The sequence below is a fragment of the Sus scrofa genome, chromosome X, assembly GCF_000003025.6.
Source record: "Sus scrofa isolate TJ Tabasco breed Duroc chromosome X, Sscrofa11.1, whole genome shotgun sequence".
Lineage (NCBI taxonomy): Eukaryota > Metazoa > Chordata > Mammalia > Artiodactyla > Suidae > Sus > Sus scrofa.
Window position 1 is genome coordinate 85808085 of NC_010461.5, and position 14716 is coordinate 85822800.

The window sequence follows — 14716 nt, forward strand, 5'->3', positions numbered from 1 at the left end:
TACTCACTGAAGAATAGCTGTCACTGTCTTTCACAAAGAAAGATTGGGAGTTCCTGCCATGGCACAGCAGAAACAAATTTGACTAGGAACCATGAGGATGTGGGTTCAATCCCTGGCTTCGCTCATTGGGTTAGGATCTGATGTTGCTGTGAGCTGTGGTGTAGGTCACAGATGCAGCTCAGATCTGGTGTTGCTGTGGTGTAGGCTGGCAGCTATGGCTCCGATTGGACCCCTAAGCCTGGGACCCTCCATATGCTGTGGGTGCGGCCCTAAAAAGCAAAAACAAAACAAAACAAAACATTAGTTGGCATCATAGGAAACCTATGGTATCAAATCATGCCTATAATATGGTTGATCTCAGAAAAGAAACTCTGGGAGTCAATAGATTGAAGGAAGAGAGAAGAGAAAAAAAGAGATGGCTGGTATACAACAAAACCAATAAAATAACGGTGACTCAACAGCCTGAAAAAAAAAATGTTTTGCAGACAACTTCACAGACCACCACTGAGATCAAAGCTAAGTCACAAATGAGGAGGTAAGGAGACAGCAAAGTGGGAGAGGAAGGAATAGAGTATCCATTGGGTCAGTCTAGGGAGAGAAGGGAGAAGAACCAAAGCTGTGAGGGAACAAGTTAGTTTGCCATGAGATATTCATGAGGTTTTCATGTAGTGTGCTATGAAGCATATGGTAAAGAAAGAGTTCATTCACCAATGGAGTAATCAGTCAACGAATTACAAACTTTTGCAGCACTATTTCAGTGCTTTTTCACTGATGATATGTATTCGTGCTTAATGAACTGAAATCATTGGCCTGGATTGTTTAGGGCAGAATTATCCAATAGAGATACAATGTGAGGTACATATGTTATTTCAATATTTCTAGTAGCCAAATTAAAAAAAATATAAAGTGAAAAACTTAATGATTTACTTAACGCAATGTATTAAAAATTATAATTTCACCAAGTAATCAGTATAAAAATTATTGATAAGATAGAGTACATTATTTTTTTATGTAAATACACAGAAGACTACTGTGTACTTTGTACCTAACAGTGCATCTTGATTTGCACTAGGCCAGTTGCATCTGCTCAATGTCACGTGAGGCTAATGGCTACCATTTTGAAAGTACAGGTTTAGAGGGGCCTATATTTTCATCACTACCTAGTAAGTTGCCTTGAAAACAAAATAGAATTTGATCAAGCTTATAGATCTGCATCCATCCAAAACAGTGACCACTAGCAACATGTGGCAATTTAAATTTAAATTAATAAAAATCAATTAAAACTAAAAATATACCTGGGTTGCACTACCCACATTTCCAGTTCTCAATAACCATGTGTTGCTAAGCTAGTTGTCTACCCCATTAAGCACCACAGGTTTAGAAACTCAAACTTTAGATGCTTTGGATGCTTCTATCATCTAAATTAAAAATTAGACAAAAATATCTAAATTACAGGGCATTTATATAAACCTTGATGAAAAGTTTTTTTTTTTTCAGTTCATTCCAAAATCCTTTCACTCTCTGAACTTCTTCCTCCCCTTTCCACTTAATAAAACTTTACTATGGCTTTGCCTACAGGATGCAAAATTGTCCAAAAGATTCCTGAACAATTCAGTTTTGTTAATACCCCTTATTTCTCAATAACTGCATTTTTTTCAAGTTTCAAAGGGATGTGTGGTATGCTATGTTTGGAATATATGCCACATCTGAAAAGAGTAGTGAGGAGTGAGTTTCTGAGTATGCTGACATATCTTATGAAACATTATAATTTCAGCTGGCACTATGACAATTATAGACTGTGCAATTTAGAAATTAGAAAGAAAGAGAGAATACAAACATATAGCAATACTCTTTTTTTCCTCCTTCCCTTCTCCTACATTTTAAGGATTTTTTTTTCCTTGTCTATGCTCTGGGCAGTGTTCTAACTTAATATTTGCAAGTCAATGGCAAGGCCTGCTCAGTGCTGAGGGAATTACATAGTCACAGACAATTAGTCTTTTAAAAGGTCTGCTGCTTGGAAATTTGCCACTAAACTCAGTATAGCCTCAGCACATAATGTAAATTTTTAATGATTATAACTTTTCTAAATTCAGCCTTTAACACATCTTGTAGTAGTGTTTTGAAACTTTTAAATCAAACATAACCCAATTAGGTTAGTATTTGATTAAACTGAACTGCCACTTCACTGAAGTGTTTAAATAAATCAACATTAATATGCTTTTACTATGGTAAATAAAGTTACATCTATGTAGTTGAAATATCAATACTTACACATGGCTCTTGAAAATTAAGTACTCCCTGCACTCTGAATAATAAATCCAGTATTAATTTTGGGGGAACTATTGATTTCTTTTTATAGGCCTATGGGAGGACTTTGTCCCCAAACTGTATAAGTTCTTAGTTTTTAAAAAGTGATAAACCAAATAGCCGTTGAAGTTTAAAACCACTGAGTTGTCCTAATAATGGTTCTGATTAATGATCTTTTCTCCCTAAAATGCAATACTAATTGATCCTTCAAAGAATAGCTAAAGGGAATCCTTTTCATTTTAATAGGATACAACTGTAATAGGACCTTTGGTTGCTTTGCTTCCACAGTCTACCACCAAAGTACTTACATTGTCTGCTGGACAATAGATTTTATATAGCAGATTGTCTTCATCAAATGTTAACTGACATGAAATGGCAGAAAAAAATCCTGTTTCTATCCATAGGTACAGCATGATGAATTTAAACATCTAAGTGTAAAGGAAGCTTTTTGGAAGCAGGACTTAGGTACACTGAAAAAAATGTAGCTTTCACTTTTCCATTTCTCTTGCTGTTCAACAGACAGATGCTGTAAGATGGTGCTACATTTTCCATGATATTCACAATTCTGCATTTCATTGATATTCTCTATGTAACCTTTATCAGCCTATTTGATTTTGACTGGTTTCTTGAATCCTGCATAGGATGAGTTTCAAAATTATAGTAAGTTCTTGAGTACCCTCTGTTAGTATGTCCTTCACTTAAGAAAAAAAAAAAGGTAAAACTAAAGAAAATCGACCTTGGAACACTTGTTCATCCAAAAGAGATGTTTACAGTCTCAGCCAGAACACCTATAATTATTTAGATCTAGATTTGGGCTGAGAGTTATAGAAAACCTTAAATAAGAGAGGATTAGGAGTTCCTGTTGTGACTCAGCAGGTCATGAACCCAACTAGTATCCATAAAGATGTGGGTTCAATCCCTGGCCTTGCTCAGTGGGTTAAGGATTCGGCATTGCTGTGAGCTGTGGTATAGGTCACAGATATGGCTCGGATCTGGTGTTGCTGAGGCTGTGGTGTATGCTGGCAGCTATAGCTCTGATTCAGCCCTTAGCCTAGGAACTTTCATATGCCACAGGTTTTGTCCTGAAAGGGAAAAAAAAAGTGGTTTAAGCAAAACAGGTTATTTTTCTCATGCATTCAAGTGCAGAGGTACATAGCAAGGCTGGTATGGTTGGGCCATTTGATTTCAGAGCTCTTCCATCTCTGGCCTCCATTCTGAGGGATATCTCATGATATCTCATGGCCAAAGAGGGCTTCCTCCAGCCATTCTAATCAGTAAGAATGAGGAAAGGGAAAAGAAGGTCAGATCCCTCCCTTTAAGGATATTTTCCAGAACTTGTATACTCAACCTCCATTTATATTCCATTGACCAAAACTTAAGTGCCCTGGCCACAATTAGCTGCAAGGATGACTGGGTAGCCATAAGATCAGCTAAAATTTTGGAATTCTGTTATTAGGGAAAAAAGGGGATGTTGGGGGAAAACCATGTTTCTGTACCATACTGTTCTCTGGCATGGACTGCTTGTTCAGAAAAAAAGACCATTTCATGACCTTGGCAACTGCTGCTAGAAAAATAAAGGAAACAGCTAAGTTTCTGGCAGAACTTCCTCAAAGAATTACTTATAATGCTGTTTTTTCCCCTAGCTTATTATACTTTCAGAGCTCCTTTCACCACAGCATATGAAAATTCCTACTTCTCTCAAAGTTCTTAAAATCCCTTGGATTTCAGCTGTTTCTTATTGAAACTTCCTATACTCTGATAAGTCACTTTCCAATTTTCTACCCTGGCTTATGTTGAATTCTTTTCTTATCTACCTGAAATTTTTATTCTTTTCCTTCTGAATTTTTTAGTTGCCATACATCGAAACACCTCTGCTGACATTAAAAATGTCTATATAACCCAAAATTTATTGAAGTTTTGAAGTTAATCAAGTAATAATAATAATGGCCACTGAGTTTTAAGTGCTTACTCTATATGCCAGGAATTGTGCTATGGGTTTTACCTAATATTATCTCAATAAATCTTAAGAACAGCCCTACGAAGTAGCACTGTTATTATTACACTTAGGGTTTTTTTTTTTTTTTTTGTCTTGTGTGTTTTACAATAAAAATTTATTTGCCAAAAGAGGCAATAGGGTGCATTTCCTAGGTCTAGTGAGTGATGGAATCCAGAATTAAGACCTAGGAAATCTGAATCCAAATTCCCCTCTCAACCCAATCTTAATTACAATGTGCCTTGACTGCTTGACATTATTATGTATGAAAAAAATCTAGATTTGTGCTGTTCAATATGATGGCCACTAGCCACATATGGGTACTTACATTTAAATTGGAATTGATTAACCAAAATTAGATTTTCAGTTCTTCATCCATACCAGCCACATATGAAGTACTAATTTGACACAGGTGGCTAGTGGCTACCATATTAAACGTTGCACATATGGAACATGCCTATCACCACAGAGAGTCTGTTGGAAAATACTTATCTAGATACTCAGGTCCTAACATCAATTTCCTTATAGCTTGAATTATCTGCCTGTCTGTGTAGATATAGGCAAAGTGAAACAGGTACAGCATCTTTTAGAAAATATTGACTGAATTTATCATCTTGCCTCAAATTCCACACTTACATAAACAAACATTTGAGTGAAAAATGTGAATATTCCATGAATACCCTCTCTTAAATCATCACCAATCCATTATCATGCCCTCTTTATAATCCTACTTATTGTTATATAAATATGTAATCTATTGGTGAAAACATATCAGGCATATAATATTAATTCTCTATAGTCAATGCCTGATATAACACAGCTTGCCCTGCATGGCATCTATTAGTCCTTTCAGAGTTATAATGGAATAACTTGCTTCTTATTATTTTCAGCATTATGCAGTGAATGTTTTGACAATGGGGACAATAAAATAAGAAACACAAAGATGCTTATCGGTGTGTAGGAGCTAAATGCAATTGCTTCTGATCTTTATCCTTTGCTATTTTATAAAGTATATTAAAGACTAAAAGATGAGTACTTAGAAAAGAAACTGGAGTCATCTGGGAATCTGATATACAATGAAATGCAAAATCCTATCCTTTAGTATTGCCAAGAGTTAAGACTTCAAAACTTTTGTGGTAAAAGTGCTCAGTTTCACTGAATCACACCAACTTTACTGAAAAAGCCCAGTGGGTCTGCCTATCAGAAAACACTATATTAAAAGAGTATTCTGGTAGTTGGTGAGGGAAAGAGCAACCAAGATGATTTAATATACTGCTGCCTACAATTAGGCCCATTTTAATTTTTTCAAAGGTGAAAGGGTGTGCTTTTAACTTTAAAAAGCAATACTTTCCTGTAATTTGAATATCTATTCTTTGTGTGCCTAGGAAAACATGTTCAGAAGATAAATGAGCAAACACCTTGGTTATTTTAATTTTGAAAGAAAAATGGCAGATCTCTTCTAGTGAGCATCGCAGTCAAATCAGTCATTTTCCTACCTGTATTCCTTCCTCATTAAAGAGCTCCAACTGAAAATAATAAAATGTCATATTAAGGAAGCATCTATTTTCACCTTTGTAGATGGAAGTTCTTCTTAGCACTAACAGGTATTCTGGAAAAAACAGCTTTGCATTGCAATCAAAGAACATCAGCCATAGGACAGAGCAGACAATATTTCAAAGTTCCATTTCAGTGTACCTCTTAGATAAGGGGGATTCTTACAATTTTCAGCACCCTGTGTTGCATTGTCTAATTCAAGGTACTATAGAAAATCCAAAAAGTTGCTTTGTCATTATCATGCCCACATCTATGGACTGGTTAAAAACATAAAAACCAAAAAACTAAGCATTTTAAAGCAGCTATAGTAATTTCAGTCTTGACTTGGAAAAATCAAGAAATTTAGGGTTGGGAGAGACAGTTAATATGCTCAAGACCAGTCCTTTTAAGAGAAAAGAAAACATAGCCCTGGAGAACTTAGTATTAACTATGGATGTATAGATCAAACCCTGAATTCTGAGAGATGAAATCTGGATGCAGGGCTCAGCTGTAGAATTAATCGTGGGAATTTGGCTAAATCATGTTCATTTTCCCTGGACCTCTGTTTCCTCTTCTCATAAAAAAAAAAAAGGAAAACTCCTTTCAGATGTTTGAGTCTATTATGATTTCCTGTTATTTGCAAAAATTAAGCTGATAGTATTTTAGCAGTCTCTATTTCACTAAATTAGCCAGAATACATTATTATTTTCGCTGTTGTTGTTGATGTGAGTTTAAATTTGGGAAAACCCAAGCTAGCTAGTATCAGGAATTCATTTTAAAAATGGCTTCCAGGAAATATTTTTAGGTTAAACCATAGTCTCAGACATTCTCATTTTCCATCTCTTGCCCTGAAGAGTGAGTGCTGATGTATACAGCAATGACCATGGAGTCCTTAATGATGATAATTGCCCAGTAATAAGGCAACTCTGTGTACTAGAGTTCACTCATGTGCGCTGGAAATTGGCCTTGACCATTTAAAAATAATTTTAAACAAGGATTAAACACACCAAAAATGCTTTCTGCTCCACTTTGGGTTAGACAGTTCAGTTACCTACAATATCCTATTCCCTAAGCATACCAGTTTATAAAGGGTTCACTGTGCATTCTTTAAACTAGCTAGTAAGTTAATTAATTGCAGCAAGTGAATTATTTGGCCTGGCTAGATGTCTGCACTGATGTGATTGCTTGGATTTTATTGTTCTGTTTAGTAAAGATCAAATTGCATGAACAATGACATGTGTAGGTTTGGCTAAGGCAAAGACACTTTATAGATTATGAGCATGGTCAGGCCTTAGCAGAAGTAGTTGGAACTGCTGATACCACAATTATACACTTTTCCAGCCAACTCAGTAGGTGATACTGAGGCCCCTTACCTACTTCTAGGAACAATTGTTAGTCAATTCTCTCGGCGTTATTTCCTATGCCAAGTTATAATCTGTCTACCTCCGTTTAGCAGCTTCACCTTGCATAGAACAGTAGGATCTCTCTATTGTGAGTAAGGAACTGGCTTTTCATCATTGCATCTCTAGCACAGAACACAGTGTCTAGCACATAGTACATACCTCATAAATGACTAATGAACTAAACAATGAAACAGGAAGCAGGGATTATTTTTGACTAATATGTTGCTCTTTCAGGGCCATATATGTAGTTATCTTAAATTAGATCTCTCCAACAAATTTTAGCCAAGATGAAACAGCATGTTATCTGAATGTAATTTGGAAACTTACTTCTCCCTTTCACTCCCCCCGCTGTCAGTAAGAGAAAATTGGCCAAATCTTTGATAACAAATGTCTTTCATATTTAGTCATATATAGTAGAGATTCAATTAAATTTGTTGACCAAATATATAGGAATCAAAGACAGCTTAAGAAACAAGGATAGAGCTGTTTTGGAGCTTTTTCCTTTGCTCTAAACAAAACAAAACACCAAATTTATAACTTAGAATTAACTCAATTTAGATGATGACATTGACAAAGAGGAGAAGGTGTGCCCACAGAAGGGAAGAGTTGACAAACTAAACAAATGATTTTTTCTTAAATATGAACATAACTCAGCACCAAGTGAGGGAGCTGCCATGTCAGTTCACACGATGAAAGCCAAATATTTTAATGAGGGTAATCACACAGGCAGTTTTCTGCCTAATTACTTCAGAGTTTAAAAATGCAAGAGTAGGATCAAGTCCATTTTATCTCCAAGTGGAATCCTGAAAACCAAGAGCCTTAACTCTCCTGACAAAGATTTGGAGCCACCTCGTCTGAATGTCTCCTAAATAAGTATGAATTTTACTCATCAGTCACTTTTAAGCCACTTCCCTTTGAGTTGAAGGGAATGCAAACCTGTTGAGTTTCTAAAACCTACTGGCTGTATGTACTGAAACTGTTAAATGAGGAAAGCATTTGAAAAGATTTAGAGGATTGCATATTTTATGCAGTATATTTTTCTGGAAATAAATCTATGAAGATGAAACAGGCAGCTCAATGTAGTAATTTCATTTGATTAAAAAATGAAACAAAACCAAAATTGGCTGGTAATGGAAAGACTGGACCCAAAGGAGCATCAAGTCCAATTTAAATAATTCAAAAGGTCAACTGGAAAGGTCTGAGGATTCAAACACAACATACTTGGAGACAATACTGTTTGGTTTCTATTTTGACTTATGATAGAGCTTCTCTAATGGAGTTTGATGAAAACTAGATGTTATAAAAATGGCTCCTGGGCTATTTGAGACCTGAGCTCTTGCTTACATGATTATTTATATAAATTTATACCTACTACACTCATATAAATATCTCTTACTGGCACTTCATCCTAAAAATAGTAGTTTTACACTCCAGTTGGGCATCCCTTTCTGTTCCTTGCTAACATAAGTGGGCAAAGTATGGAGGGTCAGGGAGTCAGGACTACAGCTATTTTGAGAAAAATCAAAGACTGGGACTCTGGCCTCAAGAGAGTAACCTACTGTCAGTCTTGGAAAAGACCTAGAACTGACGAGTATGAAGGACATTGCAAAAAATATAAAAGATTCTCAGTGTTCAAATAAAAAAAGAAAAAAAAAAGGATCTGTTTGACATAAAATGCCGAATGCCGGCAGCAGGGTTATATCACTGTTGTCGTTTGAGGAAATGCTTTTTCCCTCCCTGTACTTTGATTTAATTTAATTGTTGTTTTACAAGTTGCAGTGATATACTGCATAGAATGCTCCCTTAGGCAGGAGTTATATTACATTTGGTTAACTATGATAGGATACCTGGCTTCTGGGAGGTGATTCTTTTTAGGTTAATCCATGTGTTTGTGTCTCCCTCTCCTACCCTCATCCCTTGTTTCCCAGTGCTAGAGGGAAGTTCCCTGAGATGGTTTTCAGATTAGTGTTGCTTTTACACTGGCGTGAAAGGGAGGTTGGAATTAACTGAACACTGCAAGTTACTGGTGGTGGGAGAGTCAGGGAATACAGATGAAGGGAGGTGTGGAGACTTCGAATGGAAGGCAGCCTAAAATGCCTTGGCCCAGAAACATTGGAAGGCTTTCAACCGAACAGTGATGCTATAATTTCCCTCCCTGTCCACACTCTCAGAAGTCGATTTCTCCTTAGCTTCTTCCTAGTACTTCTGTGAAGCAGTTGCCTTGGTTCTGGCCCCAGAATGTGTCTTCATCACTTTTCCTAGCAATCTTGCCTGCTTACCACATCCAACTCTTATTGCCTCTGACTTTTTAACCACTTTATGTCCAAAATTACACTTGATTTCCCAAGTAACCGTTCCCTGAAGCAAAACCTACTAGGACCAACTGTGATACTGACTAAACTGAAATGTGTCCTAGGAGCAGCTGCTGACATTTTGACTGAAAAATATGATGGTTGTAAGAGACAGAGCAAGTAGATTTTGTCAGTTACATAAATGCCTAGACTAACCAGCCCTGGAAATATATTTTTGATTGATATCTCAGAGTGTGAAACTCAACAAGGACCAACATGGATTGAATAAATACTGTGGCTTATGGGAAGAACTTGGGAACTCTCAAGTCTTCATCACTTAAATTGATCAATGTTATGATGGTGGGCAGCCTTTCCTTTAATACCATGGCTCCCTTTCTCCCCTTCAAAACACACTTTTTTTCTTTGTCTTTTGTCTTTTTAGGGCCTCACCCGCAGCATATGGAGGTTCCCAGGATAGGGGTCTAATCGGAGCTACAGCTGCTGGCCCATGTGGGATCGGAGCCACGTCTGCGACCTACACCACAGCTCATGGCAACGCCGGATCCTTAATGAACTGAGCAAGGCCAGGGATTGAACCCGTAACCTCATGGTTACTAGTTGGGTTCATTAACCACTGAGTGACGATGGGAACTCCCCAAAAAACATTTTTAATTAGCTTTTATTAAGTATGTTTCAGTGTAAAAAGGTGAATTAGGGCAGGGTATAAAAAATAGCCCCAGGGGCGGTATCAATTGTGGCTCAGTGGTAACAAACCCGACTAGTATCAACGAGGATGTGAGTTCAATCCCTGGCCTCTCTCAGTGGATTAAGGATCTGACATTGCCATGAGCTGTGGTGTAGATCGTAGATGCAGCTCCGATTATGCGTTGCTATGGCTGTGTCATAGCTCAGCAGCTGCAGCTCCAATTCAACCCCTAGCCTGGGAACTTCCATATGCCCTGAGTGTGGCCCTTAAAAAAAAAGAAAGAAAAATAGCAACAGGAATATTACAGTTAGGTTTGCTTGAAAGCTAAGGCAGAGGAGGCAGTAGAGTTCTAAATGATATAACTAGACTCTCCCTTTCCAGAATCCTTTTTGAAATGCTATCTGTTAATGTGGTCTTTCTTTAAGTATAGACGATATTTAAACCATCTTCAAGGCCAGAAGTGGTGTCAGGATAGAGCTTTAATAATTTTGCACTTGGGGAGTTCCCGTCGTGGCACAGTGGTTAACAAATCCGACTAGGAACCATGAGGTTGCGGGTTTGATCCCTGCCCTTGCTCAGTGGGTTAAGGATCCGGTGTTGCCGTGAGCTGTGGTGTAGGTTACAGACACAGCTCGGATCCCGCGTTGCTGTGGCTCTGGCGTAGGCCGGCAGCTACAGCTCCAATTAGACCCCTAGCCTGGGAATCTCCATATGCCATGGGAGCGGCCCCAGAAAAGGCAAAAAAAAAAAAAAAAAGACAAAAAAATAATAATAATTTTGCACTTGGGGTAAGTTGGAAAGATTGGTTGGTGCTGATGAATTTAAAAAGAGTACCAATTTGGTAATTCCAGCTTTAAGCTTTCCATAGAAAATTAGATATTGCCTCACATAGTCACCAGTATCTAGACCAGTGGTTCTTCACAGGGGTATCCAGGTAATTTTAAAATGCTGGCACATACATATATACATAGACACACACACATACACACACACACATGCAAACACATAAAGACTCTCTTCATCCAAATTTTCTCTCCACTAGAGGTTCAGATCCCATAGATCTGGAGTAGGGCCTAAGCATCTGCATTTTAAAATGCTCCATAGAACATTCTTCTGTAAAGCCAATATCAAAAACTCCTGTCCAAGATATTTAAATTTGGTCTGAAGTTTGATGCCATGCAGGTGCTTTATTGTGTGACAGATTTGTTTAACAAAATTTGCCAAGCACTGTTTTAAGTGCTTTAAAATATTAACTCATTTAATAGTCTCCTACAACCTGATGAGGTAGGTACTATTATCACAATCTTCATTTTCCAGATCAAGGCAAAGAGAGGTATTTAGCTTGTTCAAACTTCTACCAATAATCTTCTATCATATGTGAAAAGGCACAAAAAGTATATCCCACAGATGCAATGATTAGTCTTAAGTTACTTGTGTATCAAGGTCCTGTGAACATTATAAAATAAGTATATATGATGGTAACTTATGACATTAACCAGACTGAGGGAAGACATCTGGGTTGGTTTGAGACTATTAAGGAGCACTCAAATAAACTTTACTCTCTCCCGAAACAAGATGACTAGCTGAAGAATAGTCTCTCCTGTGAAGCTTTATTCCAGGGTAGGGGAAGGGAAAAACAGGACACAAGTCAACCACATTCTAGCATGTGTTTACTACATCATTTTTTTTTTTTTTCATTTTTGGCCATCCCGTGGCAAAAGGAGTTCCTGGGCCAGGGATCAGATCCAAGATGCAATTGTGACCTATTCCATGACTTGTGCAATACTGGATCCTTAACCTACTGTTCAGGGATAGGGGTTGAATCTTCATCTCAGCATTCCAGGGATGCTGCCAATCCCATTGCACCATAGCATGAACTCCACTACCATCGATTAAACTGTAGTCTTCCCTTTTTGCATTCTTACAAATAAGAAAAACCCTGGCCTTACTGATGACCTTAAAATGGATTCCAGTAATATAAATGTTATGACAACCAACCCAGGAACCAGTACTTCAGAAACTAGTCCATAAATTCTGTCTTCTGTGTTTGTTAATCCATTGTGCTGTGCTGACCTTTCCAAAGAGGCTTTTATTAGTAAGTTAGATCAGTGAGTAATCTAGATATGAAGGGACCTGGGTTCTAGTCTCAGCTCTGAGATAAATGAGCTCTGTGATCTCGCCCTTCTCGAAGCCTCGGTTTCTTTATCTGTACAATGGGTGGATTTGCCTTGACTGATCTCTCCAAAGTCTCTACCAGTATTATCAACATGGTTAAGAGCTATTGTGACAGACAGTTCATGACTTCTATTTCTTTTAAGTAATAATGTGTTCCTACCTAACTCCTGGGATCTATGAGTGAGCGTCAATTAGAAAGAATGCACTGCTCTGTGGTGGGCAGCTGACTTCTCTTACCTAGCAGAAATGAATCTGTCAGCTTTCATTAGGTGTTGTCAGGTATCATCATGCTCAGTGATTGATTGCAGCAGCAGAAGTGTTAGGCTAACATTCAATTATACCAGGGTTCTAAAGAGGCTGTGCATTTGACTCTTTAAATTCTGGAGAATTGGGGATGCTGCAAAATATGTAGAATGGTTGATAGGATGTGAGAAATAGTTCTCTCTGCCTTGTCATGCTTTCATTTTCAGATTGTTGAAGCAGCATCTGGATTGACCACCTTTTAAGATCTGTCATGATCAGAGGAAAGGTTTTCTGGAAAGCTTTAACGTGGCAATCACCTCTGAGGCTCTTTGTGATTTTAGCCACGTTGTTTTTAACCACATTTCCTCACTTAGAAGAATGTGAGGAAAACTTCCTCCTAGGGAGAATGGCTCAAGAAAGATCCAGGCAGGGGTAGTGATTAGGAAATGGAGGAAGCTTGAGGGTTGGGAGCCTAATCATTTTTTTTTTTTCCTTCCAACAGGAGTTGAAATTGTCAGGGCCTTTTCATTATCAGCTTTTCTCCTTTAATCTAAAAGTTAAAAGCTATTGTTCTCATTGGAATTGATTTTCTGTTCCTTGCTTTTTACTTCATCAACCTTTTGGTGAGGAGCCGTGGAATAATTCAGGATGTTCTCTCGAAGGGATCGAACAAGTAAGCATGGCTTGTCCTGCTCCTTGGCCCCTTGCCTGGGTGCTCCTTGGCCCCTTGCCTGGGTGCTCCTTGGCACATCGTAACTTCTTTTGCCGGGCATAGGATGGCTTGTGATTTTCTTGGTGTGCTTGTTGCCCGCTATTTCAAGAGTTGCTCTAAATGTGGCTTGGGGATCTTTTGGACTGGGCAAGGCCAGGCTGAAGGGACTGTTTTGCCCCTTGGAGATTGTTATTTCACAAAGGCTTCTGACTGTCTGGGCATAAGGAAAAAAAATACAATCCTCTGCTCCTGGCCCTAGTAGAGCCATTTTCTTTCTTTCTTTGGCCGGGGGGGTGGGGGGGGGAATCTTTTTAGGGCCATATTTGTGGCACATGGAAGTTCCCATGCTAGGAGTTGAATCAGAGCTGCAGCTGCTGGCTTACACCACAACCATGGCAACACCAGATCTGAGCCGTGTCTTTGACTTTCATCACAGCTCACAGCAATGCTGGATCTTTAATCCACTGAGCAGGGCCAGGGATTGAACCCACATTCTCATGGATACTAGTTAGATTACTTACCACTGAGACACAACAGGAACTCCCACCATTTTCTAATTAAAACTATTTGGCAGCAAATGTTTGCTGTGTGTCAGATACTGAGGAAACATCCAAGCAGAGCCCTTAGGTGAATATCCTCTACCAGGAAGGTCACTTGCCCTCACCCTTTTAGGCTTTTCTAGTTTGTTTGGGAAGCCCTGCCTTATTATAAGATCTGCAAGCAATCTTTTCCTCGCCAAATTTGCTTACTTTTGCAAAGAGTTTGGAGTTACCATTGTGGTTCAGCAGGTTAAAGACTCAACATTGTCTCTGTGAGGATGCAGGTTTGATCCCTGGCCTGGCTCAGTGGGTTAAGGATCTGGCATTGCTGCAAGCTGCAGTGTAGATCACAGATGTGGCTTGGATCCAGTATTGCTATAGCTGGGGTATAGACCCCAGCTGCAGCTCTGATCTGACCTCTAGCAAATTCCATATGCTGCAGGTGCAGCCATAAAAAGAAAAAAAATAATGATAATAATAAAGAGTTTTTGTGTTTTATTAGTTTTCACAAGTAATAAATGTTTTCACCTTTGAAATAATATGAAAGCATACAGAAACAAGCATGAAGGTCTTCCTTAACCTTCTGTCCCAACCTTGATGGTCTCAGTTGCATCTTTCCAGTTCTCTTTCAGTGTATACACATGAATATATAAGCCTATGTGATTTCCCTTTGTGTCCAATGAAACTTTCTGCCATGTGGGAAAATGTAATAAATCTGCACTACCCAATATGGTAGCTCTCAGCTACATGTGACTGTTGAGTATTTCAAAGTGACTAGTGTGACTAAGGAACTGAATTTTTAATTTTAAGTAAT

The 14716-nt window shown here is 38.3% G+C and overlaps 1 protein-coding gene across 1 annotated transcript in view; it reads left to right on the top strand.

The window, feature by feature from the left end:
• Positions 1-14716, top strand: part of IL1RAPL2 (interleukin 1 receptor accessory protein like 2) — a 1116804-nt gene that overhangs the window by 460218 nt on the left and 641870 nt on the right. The window lies entirely within an intron of this gene.